The 19349-nt window shown below is 39.3% G+C and overlaps 1 long non-coding RNA gene across 1 annotated transcript in view; it reads left to right on the top strand.

Annotated features, from left to right (window-relative positions):
* Positions 1-985: 985 nt before the first annotated feature.
* The window catches only part of LOC129528320 (uncharacterized), a 45516-nt gene continuing 27152 nt past the window's right edge, over positions 986-19349 (top strand). Inside the window, exon 1 of the long non-coding RNA XR_008673557.2 lies at positions 986-1152. This is a non-coding gene — a long non-coding RNA (uncharacterized lncRNA). The remainder of the gene's footprint in view (positions 1153-19349) is intronic.

The raw sequence follows: 19349 nt of genomic DNA, 5'->3' as shown, positions 1-19349 counted from the left end.
TTTGGTTTCATGTCTATGAAGTCATTGTCTAATCCAAGGTCATGAAGATCATGCATGTTTCCTTCTAAGAGTTTTATGGATTTAGCTCTTATGTCTTTGATTCATTTTGAGTTACTTTTTACATATGGTGTGATGTAGGGGTCCACCTTCCTTTTGCAGGCAGATACCCAGTTGTCCCACCACCATTTGTTGAAAAGACTATTATTCCATTGTATTTTCTTTGTACTCTTGTTGAAAATCAATTGACCTAAATATAAAGGTTATTTCTAGACTCTGAATTCTGTTCAGTTGATCTATATGACTATCCTCACACCATGTCCCACTCCCTCCCTTCACCCCTCTATAGGAACTACAGTGCAATGTTGGCTTTCTCTATTATTGCAGCTTTGTAGTAAGACTGTAAATCTTAGGGTGTGAGTACTCCAATGTTCTTTTTTTTCAAAATTGTTTTGGCTCTTCTGTGTACATTGATTTTCCGTATAGATTTTAGAATCAGCTTGTCAAGTTATGCAAAAAAAAAAAAAAAAGACACTTGAGATTTTGATAGGGATTGTACTAAATTTTCAGATCTGGGGATTGTAAAGAACATGGCTGTGCTTTGGTCACAGATAGGCTGAGGTAAACATCTAGAGTGACTCAGTGAGTTTACAGCACAAGCATATAACTCCACTTGTTATCTTAGCCATGTAGCCATAACATAAGAAGGCTCATCATTTGGCTCTAAGCCACTATTGTCTGTAAAAGGTATTACTGACCTGCTGACACTGTACAGGTGCGCTTGTGCCCAGAGAAGGAGAGAGAGAGCCAGAGCTGTCCGTCTTTGCAGATGGACAGGAGGGAGCCAGAACACAGCTCGGCTCACTCGTACCCACAGAGAGAGAGAAAGAGTTAAGCTGCTGACCCTGAAGGGAGAGCCAGCCATGCAGCTGTGTGTGGGAGCCGCCGGGCTAAGCAGCCAAGACAAGGTGAACAGTGTGAGAGAGCTAGTGTGAGTGAGCTGCTGCTAAGAGAGTTACTGAATAAAACAACCTTTCACCTGCCTACGGCCCCCGCAGTGTTCTTTCAGCTATCTGCTCGTCCATCCACTCCCTTCGGACCTCAGCATGAGCTGGAACCTGACTCCAAACAGGACAGGGAGTAGTACTGTTTGTTGTGAGTTCTATTATTATGTTTTGTTTTATTTTTTCTAATTTGGTCTTGGGGTCTCTTTCTTGACAGTGGCTATAAGCTAAGATAGCCACCCTCTAAGAGAGCCCTGACTGGGGGGATAATTAGGTTCAAGTGTGTCTGTCAGGTGAGACACAATGAGAAAGTGAAACCAAAGTTTGTGAAACAGAAGAAATTTATTACTCACAGGTCCCAGAGAGGTTAGGGGTGCCTATGAGGTGTTGAGACATCTGGAGCCAACAGGAGGTGTAGTGCAGAAGGGGCAGGCGGGGAGGGTGAGAGAGGAGAAAGTGGGAAGGGGGACTCGTGGTACTATACCTTTATTAAGTTCCATAGGCATTAACCTTTAGGCTTTCTCTCAGGAGTTGTAGACTGATTAGTTAACAAAAACCTGCTGAATGGGGAACTTATTTTTGTGACTCTGGTGTTGACCATTAGGATTTATTGTAGCCAGCAGCTGTGAGCTGTGTTGGGTTTTTGAGTCAGTAGGATGAGGAATAAGCAGGCTGTACTGGAAACAACCACACAGGGAGGAGAAATTTTAAAAGCCAAAGGTGATGGAGTACAGCTGGGTTTCAAATAACTTACATCAGACCTAAAAATGGATGCTGAGACGACAAGTATATTAAACAAACTTATAACAAGCATCTTAATATTAGGCTTTTTGATTCATCAATGTGTGTTTATTTAGATCTTTAATTTCTTTCAGTGATGTTTTTGTTCTCAGCATGTAAGTCTTACACTTTTTTTGGGTTTTTTTTTCTTCAACTTTTATTACAGGTTCAGGGGTACATATGCAATTTTGTTACAAACATATATTGTGTGATGCTGAGGTTTGGAGTGAATGAATCTATCTCTGAGTGGGTGAGCATAGTACCCAATAGATAGTTTTTCAGCCCTTGCCTCCCTCCCTCCCTCTCACCTCTTGTATTTCCCAATATCTATTGCTCTCATATTTCTGTCCATGTGTACTTGTTGTGTATTCCCACTTATAAGTGAGAACATGTAGATTTGGTTTTCTGTTTCTGCAGTAGTTTGCTTAGGATAATGGCCTCCACCTTCATCCAATGTTGCTACAAAGGACTTGATTTTGCTCCTTTTTATGGCTGCATAGTATTCCATGGTGTATATGTACCATATTTTCTTTACTCAATCCAGAGTTGATAGGCACCTGGGTTGAATCCATGTCTTTGCTTTTGTGAACCATGCTGCAATGAACATACAGGTACACTTATTTTTTTGGTAGAACAGCTTACTTTCTTTTGACTGTATACCCAGTAATGGAATTGCTAAATCAAATGGTAGTTCAACTTTTGGTTCTTAAGAAATCTCCAAATTGTTCTCCACAGTGGCTGGACTAATTTACTTTATTAGTCTGTTGTCACACTGCTGATAAAGACATACCTGAGACTGGGCAATTTACAAAAGAAAGAGGTTCAATTGGATTCACAGTTACACATGGCTGGGGAGGCCTCACAATCATGGCAGAAGACAAGGAGGATCAAGTCATATCTTACGTGGATGGTGATAGGCAAAGAGAGCTTGTGCAGGGAAACTCACTTATGATACCATCAGATCTCGTGAGACTTATTTGCTATCACAAGAACAGCATGGGAAAGACCCGCCCCCATAATTCAGTCATCTCCCACCGGGCCCCTCCCACAACATGTGGAAATTATGGTAACTACAAGATGAAATTTGGGTGGGGACACAGAGCCAAACCATGTCATTTACATTCCCACTGGAAGTGTGTGTTTCCTTTTCCCCACATCCTCACTGGCATTTGTTGTTTTAGACTTTTAAACAAAGGCCATTGTTATTGGTGTGAGATGGTCTCTCATTGTGGTTTTGGTTTGCATTTCTCTGATTAGTGATTATTAGTGATGTTAAGCTTTTTTTTTCATGTTTCTTGGCCACTTGTATGTCTTCTTTTGAGAAGTGTCTGTTCATGTCCTTTGGCCACTTTTTAATGTGGTTATTTGTTCTTTGCTTGCTGAATTGTTTAAGTTCCTTATAGATTCTGGATATCAGGCCTCTCTGTTGGATGCATAGTTTGTGAATATTTTCTCCCATTCTGTAGGTTTTCTATTTATTCTGCTGCTAGTTTCTCTTGCTGTGCTGAAGCTCTTTAGTTAGGTCCCACTTATCAATTTTTGTTTTTGTTGCACTTGCTTTTGAGAACTTAGCCATAAATCTTTTGCCAAAGCCAATATCAAGAAAGGTATTTCCTAGGTTTTCTTCTAGGATTTTAATAGTTTGAGGTCTAACATTTAAGTTTTTAATCCATCTTGAGTTACTTTCTGTATATGGTAATAGGTAGGGATCCAGTTTCATTCTTCTCCATATGGCTAGCCAGTTATCTATCACAACACCATTTATTGAATGGGAAGTCTTTTCCCCATTGCTTATTTTTGTCAACATTATTGAAGATCAGATGGTTGTAGCTGTGTGCCTTTATTTCTGGGTCCTCTATTCTGTTCTGTTGGTCTATGTGTCCGTTTTTGTGCCAGCACCAGGCTGTTTAGGTTACAGTAGGCTTGTAGTATAGTTTGAAGTCAGATAATGTGATGCTTCCAGCTGTGTTATTTTTGCTTAGGATTGCTTTGGCTATTCGGGCTCTTTTCTGGTTCCATATGAATTTTAGAATAGATTTTCTAAATTTGTGAAAAATGGTATTGGTAGTCTGACAGGAATAGCATTGAATCTGTAGATTTCTTTGAGCAGTATGGCCATTTTAATGACATTGATTCTTCCTATCCATGAGCATGAAATGTTTTTCTGTTGGTGTCATCTCTGATTTCTTTCAGCAGTGTTTTGTAATTCTCATTGTACAGATCTTTTATCTCCTTAGTTACTGTATTTCTATTTTATTCTTTTTGTTGCTATTATAAATGGGATTGTGTTCTTGATTTGGCTCTCAGCTTGAACATTATTGGTATATAGAAATGCTACTGATTTTTGTACATTGATTTGTATCCTGAAACTTTACTAAAGTAATTTATCAGTTCCAGGAGCCTTCTGGTGGAGTCTTTAGAGTTTTCTAGGCATACAATCATATCATCAGTGAAGAGATAGTTTGACTTCTTCTTTTCCTATTTGGATGCCTTTTATTTGTTTCTCTTGCCTGATTGCTCTGCTAGGACTTCCAGTACTATATTAAATAGGAGTGGTGAAAGTGAGCATCCTTGTCTTGTTCCAGTTCTCAAGAGGAATGCTTCCAGCTTTTGCCCATTTAGTATGATGTTGGCTGTGGATTTGTCATAGATGGCTCTTATTATTTTGAGGTATGTTTCTTCAATGCCTATTTTGTTCAGGGTTTTTAACCTGAAGGGATGTTGAATTTTATCAAAATCGTTTTCTGTGTCTATTGAGATGATCATATTGTTTTTGTTTCCAATTCTGTTTATGTGGTGAATCACATTTATTGATTGCATATGTCAAACCAAACTTGCATCCCAGGAATGAAGCCTACTTGATTGTGGTGAATTAACTTTTTGATGTGCTGCTGAATTCGTTTTGCTAGTATTTTGTTGAGGATTTTTTGCGTCTATATTTATCAGGGACATTGGCCAGAAGTTTTTTTTCTTCATCATCTCTCTGGCAGGTTTTTGGTATCAGAATGATGCTTGCTTCATAGAATAAGTTAGGGAGGAGTCCCTCTTCTTTGATTTTTTTGGAATAGTTTCAGTAGGAAAGGTACCAGCTCTTCTTTGTGGATCTGGTAGAGTTAGGCTGTGAATCCATCTGGTCCAGGGCTTTTTTTTTTTTTCGGTTGGCAAGGATTATTATTATTATTATTATTATTATTATTATTATTACTGATTCAATTTTGGAACTCATTATTGGTCTGTTCAGGGTTTCAATTTCTTCCTGGTTCAATCTTGGGAGGTTATGTGTTTCCAGGACATTATCCGTTTCATCTAGATTTTTCTAGTTGTGTACATAGAAATGTTCATAATAATCTCTGAGGAGTTTTTCTTATTTCTGTGGGGTCAGTTGTAATGTCACCTTTGTCATTTCCAATTGTGCTTATTTGGATCTTCTTTTTTCTTTGCTAATCTAGCTAGTGGTCTATCTTGTTTATTCTTTCAAAAAAACAACTTTTGGTTTGCTTGATCTTTTGTATGGATTTTTGCATCTAAATTTCTTTCAGTTCTGCTCTGATTTTAGTTATTTCTTTTCTTCTGCTAGTTTTGGTGTTGGTTTTGTCTTGTTTATCTAGTTCCTCTAGGTGTGGTGTTAGGTTGTTAATTTGAGATCTTTCCAACTTTTTGTTGTAGGCATTTGGCACTATAAACGTTCCTTTTACCACTGCTTTAGGTGTATCCCAAAGATTCTACTATGTTGCATCTCTATTTCCATTAGTTTTAAATGATTTTTTTTTATTTCTGCCTTAGTTTCATTCTTTACCCAAAAGTCATTCAGGAGCAAGTTGTTTAATTTCCATGTAATTGTGTAGTTTTGAGAGATCTTGGTATTGACTTCTATTTCCATTGCACTGTGGTCTGAGTGTGTGGTTGGTATGATTTTGATTTTTTTGAATTTATTGATATTTGCTTTATGGCATGTAGTCAGTCTTGGAGTATGTTCCATGTGCAGATGAGGAGAATGTATATTCTGTAGTTGTTGGATGGAGTATTCTCCAGATGTCTATTAGGTCCAACTGGTCAAGTATTGAGTTTAATTCCAGAATATCTTTATTAGTTTTCTGCCTCAATGATCTGTCTAATGCTGTCAGTGGGGTTTTGGGTTTCCCACTATTATTATGTGGCTAAGTCTCTTCATAGGTCTATAAGAACTTGTTATGAATCTAGGTGCTCCAATGTTGTGTGTGTATATATTTATGATAGTTAAGTACTGCTGAATTGAACCCTTTATCACTATGTAATGCCCTTCTTTGTCCTTTTTTTTTTATCATTGCTGGCTTCAAGTCTGTTTTTCTGATGTAATAATAGAAACTCCTGCTCTTTTTTGTTTTCTGTTTGCATGATAGATCTTTCTCCATTCTTTTAATTTGAGCCTATGGCTGTTGTTACATGTGAGATGGGTCTCTTAAAGACAGCAGACACTTGGGTCTTTTTCTTTTATCCAACTTGCCACTCTATGCCTTTTAACTGGGGCATTTAGTCTGTTTACATTAAAGGTTAATATAGATATGTGAGGATTTGATCCTGTTATTGTTGTTAGCTGGTTGTTATATAGGCTTGCTTGTGTAGTTGCTTTATAGTGTCTGTGGACTATGTACTTAAGTGTGTTTTTGTGGTGGCAGGTATTGTTCTTTCATTTTCATGTTTAGCACTTCCTAAGGACCTCTTGTAAGACAGGTCTAGCGATAATGAATTCCCTTAGCATTTGTGTGTCTGAAAATGGTTTTATTTCTCCTTCACTTAGGAAGCTTAGTTTGGTAAGATATGAAATTCTTGGTTGGAATTTCTTTTCTTTAAGGATGCTGAAAAGCAGGTCCCAACTCTTCTGGCTTGTAAGGTTTCTGCTGGAATGTCCACTGTTCACCTGAAGGGGTTCCCTTTGTAAGTGACCTGTTCCTTCTCTATAGCTGCCTGTAAGATTTTTTCTGAGGTGTTGACGTTGGAGAATCTGATAACTATGTATCTCAGGGATGGTCATCTTATATAGTATCTCGCAGGGGTTCTCTAAATTTATCGAAGTTGCATGTTGACTTCTCTAGCAAGCTTAGGGAAGTTTTCATGGGCAATATCCTCAAACATGTGTTCCAAGTTGATTATTCTTTTTTCTCTTTCAGGAGTGCCAATTAGTCGTAAGTTTGGTCCCTTTTTATAATCCCATATTTCTCAGAGGTTTTGTTCATTTTTAAAGGTTCATTTTTTCTTTATTTTTGTCTACCTGAGTTTATTTGAAGGAGGAGTCTTTGAGCTGTGAGATTCTTTCCTCAGCTTCATCTATTCCGTTGTTAATGTTTCCAATTGTATTCTGAAATTCCTGTAGTCAATTTTTCAGTTCCAGGAGTTCAGTTTGGTTCTTTCTTAAAAAGGTTATACCATCTTTCAACTCTTGTATTATTTTACTGTTCTCCTTGGATTGGGTTTCAACTTTCTCCTGTTTTTTTCTTTTTTCTTTTTTTTTTTTAGCTTCAACTTTCTCTTTTTTTTTTTTTTTTCAGCTTCCTTGCTATCTAGATTCTGAATTCTATGTCTGTCATTTCAGCCATTTCAATTGGTTAACAGCCACTGCTGGGGAGCTTGTGCAACTGTTTGGAGGTAAGAAAACACTCTGGCTTTTAGAATTGCCGGAGTCCTTGTGCTAGTTCCCTCTCATCTGTGAGGGCTGGTGTTCCTTTATCTTTTGAAGTTGCTGTGATTTGGATGGGGCTTTTTATGGTCTTTATTTACCTTGAGGGTTTGACTGTGGTGTAAGTTAAGTATAGTTGATTGGCTTTGTTTCTGGATGCTTTTAGAGGGCCAAGGCTCTTTACAGGATTTTTATTTGTTCCTAGAACACTGCACTGGGTTTCACAGGCAATGAAAGCAGGAAGTATTTTTTGGTGGTAATTCAGGCTGCAATCAGTAGATTATGCTTAAGAGTAAGGGCTTGTACATCCTCAGGAAGCTACCAATGACTTTCTTCACAGAATTGGAAAAAAAACTACTGTAAAGTTCATATGGAACCAAAAAAAGGCCACATTGCCAAGACAATCCTAAGCAAAAAGAACAAAGCTGGAGGCATCATGTTATCTGACTTCAAACTATACTACAAGGCTACAGTAACCAAAACAGCATGGTACTGGTACCAAAACAGAGATATAGACCAATGGAACAGAACGGAGCCCTCAGAAATAATACCATACATCTACAACCATCTGATCTTTGACAAACCTGATAAAAACAAGAAGTGGGGAAATGATTCCCTATTTAATAAATGGTGCTGGGAAAACTGGCTAGCCATATGTAGAAAGCTGAAACTGGATCCCTTCCTTACACCTTATACAAAAGTTAATTCAAGAAGGATTAAATACTTAAATGTTAGACCTAAAACCATAAAAACCCTAGAAGAAAACCTAGGCAATACCATTCAGGACATAGGCATGGGCAAGGACTTCATGTCTAAAACACCAAAAGCAATGGTAACAAAAGCCAAAATAGACAAATGGGATCTAATTAAACTAAAGAGCTTCTGCACAGCGAAAGAAACTACCATCAGAGTGAACAGGCAACCTACAGAATGGGCGAAAATTTTTGCAATCTACCCATCTGACAAAGGGCTAATATCCAGAATCTACAAAGAACTTATACAAATTTACAAGAAAAAATCAACCCCATCAAAAAGTGGGTGAAGTATATGAACAGACACTTCTCAAAAGAAGACATTTATGCAGCCAACAGACACACACAAAAAAGTTCATCATCACTGGCCATCAGAGAAATGCAAATCAAAACCACAATGAGATACCATCTCACACCAGTTAGAATGGTGATCATTAAAAGTCAGGAAACAATAGGTGCTGGGGAGGATGTGGAGAAATAGGAAGACTTTTACACTGTTGGTGGGACTGTAAACTAGTTCTATCATTGTGGAAGACAGTGTAGCGATTCCTCAAGGATCTAGAACTAGAAATACCATTTGACCCAGCGATCCCATTACTGGGTATATACCTAAAGGATCATAAATCATGCTGCTGTAAAGACACATGCACACGTATGTTTATTGTGGCACTATTCACAATAGCAAAGACTTGGAACCAACCCAAATGTCCATCAATGATAGACTGGATTAAGAAAACGTGGCACATATACACCATGGAATAATATGCAGCCATAAAAGAGGATGAGTTCATGTCCTTTGTAGGGACATGGATGAAGCTAGAAACCATCATTCTGAGCAAACTATCGCAAGGACAGAAAATCAAACACTGAGTGTTCTCATTCATAGGTGGGAACTGAACAATGAGAACACTTGGACCCAGGGTGGGGAACATCACACACCGGGGCCTGCTGTGGGGTGGGGGGAAGAGGGGATAGCATTAGGAGAAATGCCTAATGTAAATGACGAGTTGATGGATGCAGCACACCAACATGGCACGTGTATACATATGTAACAAACCTACACGTTGTGCACATGTACCCTAGAACTTAAAAGGTATAATAATAATAAGAAGAACAAAAACAAAAACAGTAAGGGCTTGTAGATAGACTCTAGCTGAGCCATGTGCCTCTCAATGTATTTCAATGCATTGGCAGCAGTGCTCTGTCGTGGGGCAGACAGGGTTGGGAGAGAGATGATCCCCTCACCAAGTCCATTCCTGGGTCTTAAAGGAGCCCCCTCCAATCACTGGTGCCGGGCCTGCCTTAGCCTCAAAGGCAGCTCTGGTGAGCTGTGCTCCTCCCTCCCTTTGAGGTGGTCCAAGCCAAAGATTAGGTCACCAGCAGACCCACAGCTCTCTGGAGGCCCACCAAGGTCCTCTGTGCTTGGCAGAGTCAGAGCAGGTTGTGGGGTATATCTGTAGGTGGTCTGTTGATGCAGTAGGTCAAGGGCGGGGCATCTGTGGGCAGGGCAGTGTTGTTGTGGGTATGCAGCTGGTGTGGTGCCCATGCCTCAGGTTTTTTGCCAGCAGTCAGCTGTGGGACCTGCCCAGCTCCACCCTCAATAGGGTCTCCTGATGAGCGTCCCAGAATTTGGCCTGACCAGCTTTTGTCCCAAGCCTTCTGCACCCATATTGCTGGGCTGTTAGGCATTCAGGGCCATGAGGCCCCCCGGGGAGAGGCTGTGGCTGCCAGACAGTCTACATCCCTCCCAGACTGGCCCAGCAGAAGCAGGCACACCCAGCTCCTGTGTCACCCCACGAACCCATGCCTCACTCTTCCCAGCACTTTGAGAGTGAGGGTTCTTCCTTCACTTAAGTTCCAGCCACAGATCTCAGCTCAGTACTCCTGGGCTGCATGCTCTAACCCTGGGAGGTTAGGACTGGGTCCATGGCTTTGTCCTCTGGCCCCTCAAGGTTGAGCACCAGCCATGCGGGGGCTGGGGGTGCTCAAGATCCTCCCAGGACGCCAACAAAAATGCTCTAGCGGTAGTTGCTAGCAAAAGCACTCTGTTGGGGCAGTGTAGGCTGTGCTTTGTGCCCGCTCCTATGGGAGTGGCCAAAAACGGATTCTGGGATCAGTCAGTGGACAGGTGGGTGCACAGATCAGCTATGCCCTGGTCATGCAGGAAAGACAGCCCTGCTCTCTCCAAGTTCAGTAGTCAACAAAGGTTACAGCCTCATAGAGAAATATGTAGAGCCCGGGATGAGCACCTATGGCCGTGTTTTGTTACAGCTGTCCCCATGCAACCCCCCCTGGGTTCCACAGAGGCTCAAACTCTATCTCTGCTGACTCTCCAGGTAGTTCTCCCTGCCAACTCATATGTCCATGGGGTTATAGGGTCTCCTGCAGCTAGGATCTTGGAGATCTGTAATGAGAATGGGCTGGTCTGCAGTTACTTCATCCATCCCTTTCTTAGGAGTTGTTCAGGGCCAGGAATAAGTTTCAGAGCTTGGCAACCCCATGCAGGGTTCCCAGCTTCCTCTCTCTTCAGCCCTGGTGTCTGCATCGTCTCTCCATTGACTCTCAGTGCTTTCTCCCCAAAGATCTGTTCAAAGTATGATGGTTTACTCTATATTTTGGTCTCTCTTGGTGGAAGATGCTCTTCCTGGCTGCATCTAGTTGGCCATTTGTCCCTCTCTTGCACTTTTTAATTAAATTTATTCCTAAATATTTTATTTTGACACTATTTTAAGTGGAATTTAAAAAATTTTCAGTTTTGAACTGTTCATTGATGGTGTATGTAAATACAACTGAGTTTTGTATTTGATCTTTTGTCCTGCAACCTTGCTGAACTCATGTATTAGTTCTCATAGTTTTTTAGTGGGTTCCCTGAAATTTTCTAGATACAAAATGATGTCATCTGCAAAAACAGTTTTATTTCTTCCTCTTCAATCTGGGTGCGTTTTCTTGACTAGTTGTTCTGGCTAGAACTTTCAGTACAATGTTGAATAGATGTGGCAAGAATAGACATCCTTGTCATGTTCCTGATCTTAGGGGAAAAGCACCCAGTATTTCACCATTAAATATGATGATAGCTGTGGACTCTTCATTGGGGCCCTTTATCAAATTGAGGACGTTCCCTTTTAGTCCCGGTTTTGTTTGTTTTAACTGTAAAAGGGTGTTGGATTTCCTGTTCTTTATTAAGATGATCATGTGGCTTTTTGGTCTTTATTCTATTAACATGGTATATCATATGGATTGATTTTCAAATGTTAAAACAACTTTGCATCCATAGGATAAATACCACTTCATCATGGTGTATAATCCTTTTAATAGGCTGCTGCATTTGGTTTACTAGTATCCTGTAGAGGCTATTTGCATCTACAGGCACACCTCAGAGATATTGCAGGTTCAGTTCCAGACAATGGCAGTAAAGTAGATATTGCATTAGTAAAGTAAGTCACACAATTTTTTGTTTCCCAGTGCATATAAAAGTTATGTTTACACTATACTGTAGCCTACTAAGTGTGCGATACCATTATGTCTAGAAACAAAACAATGTATATTCTTAATTAAAAATACTTTACTGCTAAAAAATGCTAATGTTCACCTGAGTCTTTAGTGAGTCCCAATCTTTTTGCTAGTGGAGAGTCTTGCCTCAGTGTTGATGGCTGTTGACTGTTCAAGGTGGTAGTTGCTGAAGGTTGGGTGGTTGTAGAAATTTCTTAAAATAAGACAATGAAATTTGCTACATTGATTGAGCCTTCCTTTCACAGAAGATTTTTCTGATGCTATATGATAGCATCTTACCCACAGCAGAAGTTCTTTCAAAATTGGGGTTGATTTTCTTAAACCCTCCCTCTGCTTTATCAACTAACTTTATAGAATATTACAAATCTTTTGTTGTCATTTCTACTATGTTCATAGCATTTTCACCACGAGGATTTCATCTCAAGAAAACATTTTCTTTGCTCATCCATAAGAAGCAACTCTTCATCAATTCAAGTTTTATGATGAGATTGCAGTATTCAGACACATCTTCAGGATAATTCTAGTTCTCTTGCTATTTCTACATCTGCAGGTATTTCCTCTACTGAAGTTTTGGATCCCTCAAAGTCACCCATGAAGGTTGGAATCAACTTCTTCCAAACTCCTGTTCGTGTTGGTATTTGACCCCCTCTCATGAATCATGAATGTTCTTAATGGAATTTAGAATGGTGGATCCTTTTCAGAAGGTTTTCAATTTACTTTGCCCAGGTCTATCAGAGAAATCACTATCCATGACAGCTATAGCCTTATGAAATCTTATTTCTTAAATAATAAGACTTGAAAGTCTGAATTAATCCTTGGTCATGGGCTGCAGAATGAATGTTGTGTTAGCAGGCATGAAAATATTAATCTTGTTTTACATCTCCATCAGAGCTCTTGGGTAACTAGGTGCACTGTCAATGAGCAGTAATGTTTTGAAAGGAATCTTTTTTTCTGAGCAGTAGGTCTCAACAGTGGGCTTAAAATATTTAGTAAACCATGCTATAAACAGATATGCTGTCATCCAGGCTTTGTTGTTCTACTTGTAGAACACAGTCAGAGTAGATTTAGCATAATTCTTAAGGGCACAAGGATTTCTGGAATGGTGAATGAGCATTGGCTTCAACTTAATGTCATCAGCTGCAACAGCCCCTAACAAAAGAGTCAGTCTTTACTTTGAAGACAGGTATCAACTTCTCCTCTCTACCCATTAAAGTCCTAGATGGCATCTTCTTCCATTTTAGGCTAGATGCCTAAAATCAACAGAAGGCTCTTTTGTCTATATTGAAAATCTGTTGTTTAGTGTAGCCACCTTCTTCAATGATCTTAGATTTTCTGGATAACTTGCTGCAGCTTCTGTATTCGCACTTGATGTTTCACCTTACACTTTTATGTTATGGAGATGTCTTCTTTCCTTATACCTCATGAACAACCTCTTATTTTCAGACTTTACTTCCGCAGCTTCCTCTCTGCTCTGTCTTCATAGAATTGGAGACAGCTATGGCTCTCTTCTGAATTAGGATTTTGCTTAAGGAAATGTTGCAGTTGGTTTGATCTTCTGTCCAGACCATTAAAACTTTCTCCATATCAGCAATAAGGCTATTTTGCTTTCCTATCGTTTGTGTGTTCACTGGAGCAGCATTTTAAATATCCTCCAGGCACTTTTCTTTTGCATTCACAACTTGGCTAACTGGTGCAAGAGGCCTAATTTTTGGACTGTCTCAGCTTTCAACATGGCTTCCTTACTAAGCTTAATCATTTCTAGCTTTCAATTTAAAATGAGAGATATGTGAATCTTCTTTTCACTCTAACACGTAAGAGACCAATGTAGGATTATTAATTGGCCTTATTTAAAAATTATTGTGTCCCAGGGAATAAAGAGGGCTGAGGAGAGGGAGAGAGACAGCAGAAGGACCAATGAGTGTAACAGTCCACATGCACACACACATGCATGCACACACACACAATTTATCATTTAAGTTCATCCTCTCATACGGGTGTAGACTGTGATGCCCCCAAACAATTACAATAGTATCATCAAATACCACTGAACCCTGTAACAGATATTCTAATAATAAAAAAGTTTGAAATATTGCAAGAATTACCAAAATGTGACACAGAGACATGAAATTAGCACACACTGTTGGAAAAATGGCAGTGTGAGACTTGCTTGATGCTGGGTTGCCACAAACCTTCAATTTATTAAAAAAACACAGTATCTGCAAAGTACAATAAGATGAGGGTATACCTGTATATTCATCAGAAATATTGGTCTTTAGCTTGTTTTGTTTTCCCTTGTTATGTCTGTCTGGCTTTGGTATCAGGGTAATGCTGGCTTCATAGAATAAATTGAGAACTGTTCCCTCTTCTTTTTGTAAGAGTGTGTGAATGATTGTTATTAATTCTTCTTTAAACGTTTAGTAGATGTATTAGGTTGAATAGTGTATCCGAATTTCATCTATTCAGAATATCAGCATGAGACTCAATTTAGAAATATGATTTATATTAATTTCCTGGGGCTGTTGTAACAAAGTACTATAAATTGAGTGGTTTAAACCACAATAATTTTTGACTGTTTTGGAGGTTAGATGCCTAAAATCAAGGTGTTGGCAGGGTTGGTTCTTTCTGAGGATTGTGAGGGGTTATCTGCTTCATGCCTCTCCTAGGTTGTGGTAGATTCAGACACCCTTTGGTTTGTGGATGGTGTTTCTCTGTATCTGCACATCATCTTCCTTCTCTATGTGTCTGTGTCATTTCCCCCTTTAATAAGGCCATCAGTCATACTGGGCTAGGGTGCACCGTAATGATCTCATTTTAATTTGCTTACCTCTGTAAAGACCTGACTTCCAAATAATGTCACATTCTGACGTATTAGTGGGTAGAACTAAACATGTCTTTCTTACCAGTGGACACAATTCGACTCATTGCAGAGTCTATGCAGATCCAGTTAAGATAAGGTCATAATGGATTAAAGTGGGCTATAAATTCAATGTAACTAGTGTCCTTATAAGAGGAGGCAGAGAAGAAAGACACAAAAACATGCAGAGAGTAATGCCAAGTGAAGACAATGGCAGAGATTGGAGTGAGGCATCTGACAAGCCAAGAATTACCAGCAACCACAGAATGGAGAAAATAAGAGTCTCCTTCAGAGCCTCCACTCTCTATCTTCTCTCCTTCCAGGTCAATGCATGTATTTGATCATCAAGGCTGTTTTTTTTTTTTTTTTTAATCCCTTTATCTTTTTTCTCTGTGGTTCAGTTTGGACATTTTTTATTGACCTGTGCTCAAGTTCACTGATCCTTTCTTGTGTGTGTCCAGTTTGCTGTAAATCCCATTCAATGAATTTTTGATTTTAGATACTTTTTTGGTTTTAGGATTTTTTCCCCCGTTTTCAGACCTCTTCTGAAACTTCCCATTATTGTACTTATTATATCCACATTTCTCTGTATACATTTTTAAAACACTGATACTTATTTTGAAGAATTTGTCTGCCAATTCCAACATCTAGGTCACTAGTGGGTCTGCTTTTTATTGACTATTTTCAAAAATAATCAATAAAATAGCCACTTTATTAGATGTGGTCGATTTCCATTTTGTAGTTGGCTCTAGAAACAGCCCTAAGGTCTTAGAAATGGTCTTAATTTCTACACATGCCCTTCTTGGATTTCACCATAAAGTTAACAGTGTTTACCAAGCCCCTCCAAATTTGAACTTCGATCTCTGTGTTTGTGGTGCTGGGCAACTGCTGAGACTGCTGCTCAGATCTTTCTGCCTTCCGGTGGTGGTTTTTCTCTGACCTTCTTGGAGTTTCATCCTGTGCATACTATTTAATCAGCCAACCATCTGAGGGAAGTTTGTATGTAGATTTGGGGGCTTCTTTTTCTGACTCCTTGCAGTCTAGGATTTCCTTCCTCAATTTCCAGCCTCTGTTTGCTCTCAAATAAGATCTGACTCCTCAGCCTAATATTATTCGTCACCATCTGCATGAACTCTACCTTCAGTGTGCTGAGTGCATGGTGGATGCTCTCTGGGGAAAAGCTGAGATCTTATCCAGTGAACACCTTTTTAACAGGGGTCAAATGCCCTACAGTTTCTGTTCACTCACCTGGAGCATCACTCTTTAAATAATATTTTGTTCCAAATTATTAAGTTACTAAGCTTTAGTCTGATACAAGCTAGTCTCGCACTGCCAGAAGCTAGAATTAATTTTTGTTAATATTCACACATGATGGCTTACTCTTTTTGATAGTAATTTTGTATCTGAATTTAGTTAGTGGGAGTATGGGGGTGGGGATTGACAGGTTTTTTTTTTTCCCCCCCCAAAGGACTTTATTCTTTTTTTTTTTTAGAGAGTCTTGCTCTTTTGTCCAGGCTGGAGTGCAGTGTCGCGACCTCGGCTCACTGCAACCTCCGCCTCCCAGATTCAAGTAATTCTCATGCCTCAGCCCCCCAAGTAGATAGGACTACAGGTGGGTGCCACCACACTGGATAATTTTTGTATTTTAGTAGAGATGGGATTTCGCCATGTTAGCCAGGCTGGTCTCAAACCCTGGCCACAAGTGATCCACTCACCTTGGCCTCCCAAAGTGCTGGGATTAAAGGTGTGAGCCATGTGCCCTGCCAAGACTTGTTTTATTCTGATGGTTTTCAGGAAGTGGTATAAATCTAAGATTCACTTTATTTTCTTGATCTGCAGACTTCATGAATGTGGCATTAAATCCCTGATCTCTGTGAAAGGAGGCCTATGATTACAGAGGCAGCACCATCATCTCATTTACTACCTGGAAAAGGGGCAAAGTCAGTCAGATTACCCTTTGGTTTCCTTTTCAAGAGGCTGACTTCCCTATCCACCCTTCACTTGTAGGTGTTAACACCTGTTAATATTCCAACTGAAGATGCAGGGATTTTTGGTTGTTTGTTTTTGTTGAGACAGAGTCTCACTCTGTCGCCCAGGCTGGAGTGTAGTGGTGTGGTCTCAACTCACTGCAACCTCTGCCTACAACCTCTGCCTCCCGGGTTCAAGCGATTCTCCTATCTCAGCCTCCTGAGTAGCTGGGATTATGGGCATGCGCCACCACGCCCAGCTAATTTTTGCATTTTTAGTAGAAATGGGGTTTCACCATGTTGGCCACGTGAAATTCGAACTCCTGACCTCGGGTGATCTACACACCTCGGCCTCCCAAACTGCTGGAATTACAAGTGTGAGCCACCATACCCAGCTGTTATCTTTGGTTTAATTCCCCAACTTTGTTCAGGCCCAAGGCCTAAGCTCCCATTCCCCAAACTCTAGGCATTATACTTTGTTCTTAGAAGAGGAAGGGCTTTCATATATAAGAGTTACAATTATCACCCAAGTTCATGTTTATCATTTTTCAAATTTGGCATTTAGGAATTTTCCATATTTTCTGCTGAGTTCAGCATTCCACTTTAAAGTACATTTGCGGTAACTTATTCAGCCTTTGGGTGTTTTGTAGCAGTGCAGGACTTTTCAGAAAACCTTCATGCCAGCAGGATGAATACCTTCATCACTTTCCCCAGCACTTTATTGAGGCATAATTTACATACAGTAAAATGCATATATCCCAAGTATACAGCTCACTATATTTTAAAATATATACACACATACATATATATGTGTATGTTACCACTACTGCAATCGAGATATAGAACATTCCATCATTCCAGAAAGTTCTCCTATGCTCTTCTTCAGTCTATACTCACCCCCAAAGATAACCATTCCATATTTGTTTTTGAGCTTTATAAATGGAATATGTCTAGCTTTTTTTGTTCAACGTTTTTAAGATTTATCTACACTGTTTTGCCAGTATATCATTATTTTTAGAGACAAGGTCTCAATCTGTCACTTAGGCTGGAGAGCAGTGGCATGATCACAACTTACTGCAGCCTTGAACTCTTGGGCTCAAGTGATCCTCCCACTTCAGCCTGCTGAGTAGGTGGGAGTACAGGCGTGTACCACCATGCCCAGCTGATTTTTAAATTTTTCTGTCGAGATGGTGTCTTGCCATCTTGCCCAGGATGGTCTTGAACTCCTGGGCTCAAGTGATCCTGCCTTGGCCTCCCAAATTGTTAGGATCACAGGTGTTAGCTATTAAGCCCAGCCCATTCTTTCAATTGCAGACTAGTATCCAATGTATAAACATACCATTACTTGATTATCTATTAGCTTGTTGGTGGATATTTGGGTAGTTTTCAGATTGGGAATATTATAAATAAAATTGCTATTCTTGTACAAGTCTTATTGTAAAAATACACTCTCATTTATCTTGGGTAGATCTTTAGAAGTGGAATCACTAAGTCACAGGGTAGGCATTATGTTTATCTTTATAAGCAACCAGCAAACTGTTTCCTGAGGTGATTAAACCATCTTGGACTTCTATCAGTTGTTCCACATTCTCACCATTTGGCGGGTATGCAGTGGTATTTCCTTGTGGTTTCATTCTACATTCCCTGATGGCTGATGTTTCAGTGCCATTTCCTATGCTACTCCTGCATCTGGAGAGCTTCTGTGAAGTATGCATTCAACTCACTCATTGTTAAACTGGGTTGCTGTTACAATGGTTTTAAAATGTTCTTTGCTTTCCTTTGTTAGTTCTGTGTATTGTGAATATTTTCTCTTAGGCTGTGGCTTGCCTTTTCACTTTAAAAGTATCTTTTTGATGAGAAGTATCTAATTTTGATGAAATCTGTCAGTTTTTTTGTTTAACCTTCCTGAGATGTCTTCGCCTAAGATATCCTTTTCTACCCCAATGTCAGGAAGATAGTCTGTTTCCTTTTACAAGATTTATTGTTTTGCCATTCACATTTAGTTCTATAATCCATTTTGAATAAACTGTGCACGGTATGAAGAAGGCATTAACATTGCTTTTTCCCAGACATCCAGTTACTTCAACTCCAACTGAAAAATCTTCCCTTTTTCTATTGAATAGCTTGTTTTTGTTGAAAAGCCAAAAACCATATAAATGTGGGTCTATTTCTGGACATGTCTATTTCTATTTGTTGTTTATCCTAACTCTAGTACCATACTCTCTTAACTGTTGTAACTTTAGAGCAAGTCTTGACATTGGGTAGTACAAGTGCTCCAATTTTATTTTTCTTCTTCAAAATTATCTTGGCTACTTAGAATCTGTTGCATTTTCATATATGTATTTGCCAATTTCTACAAGATGGCCTTGTGGGATTTTGATCTCATTGAATCTAGATAACAATTTGTGGGGAACTGACATCTTACCATTATGCAGTCTTTCAATCCATGAGCATAGAATAGCTATTTATTTTGGTGCCTTATAATTCTTCCCAGCACTGTTTTGTAGTTTTCAGAGTAGAGGTCTTGTTGTTAACTTTCTTCCTACTTAGAAGTTTGACTTATTTGATGCTATTACAAATGGCATATTTTAACATTATATTTTCAAGTGTTTGTTGCTAGGGTATAGATACACAACTGAATTTCATATATTTGCCTCATATTCCGCAAAATTATCAGTCCTGGTAGATTATCAAGCAAATGCTTGGCAATCTTCAAGAAATCAGAGAATGGAGAAAATGTCATCTAATTAGAAACAGATCTAATTTTCCAAATGGCTTAAAAAGTGACTCATTCTTTGTATACAACCCCTCACAGTTATGACCTCAGAAACA

Source organism: Gorilla gorilla, chromosome 17 (genome assembly GCF_029281585.2).
Source record: "Gorilla gorilla gorilla isolate KB3781 chromosome 17, NHGRI_mGorGor1-v2.1_pri, whole genome shotgun sequence".
In the NCBI taxonomy this organism is placed as follows: Eukaryota; Metazoa; Chordata; class Mammalia; order Primates; family Hominidae; genus Gorilla; species Gorilla gorilla.
Note: the sequence above shows the minus strand (reverse complement) of the source record. Positions and strands in the feature narration are given on the sequence as shown.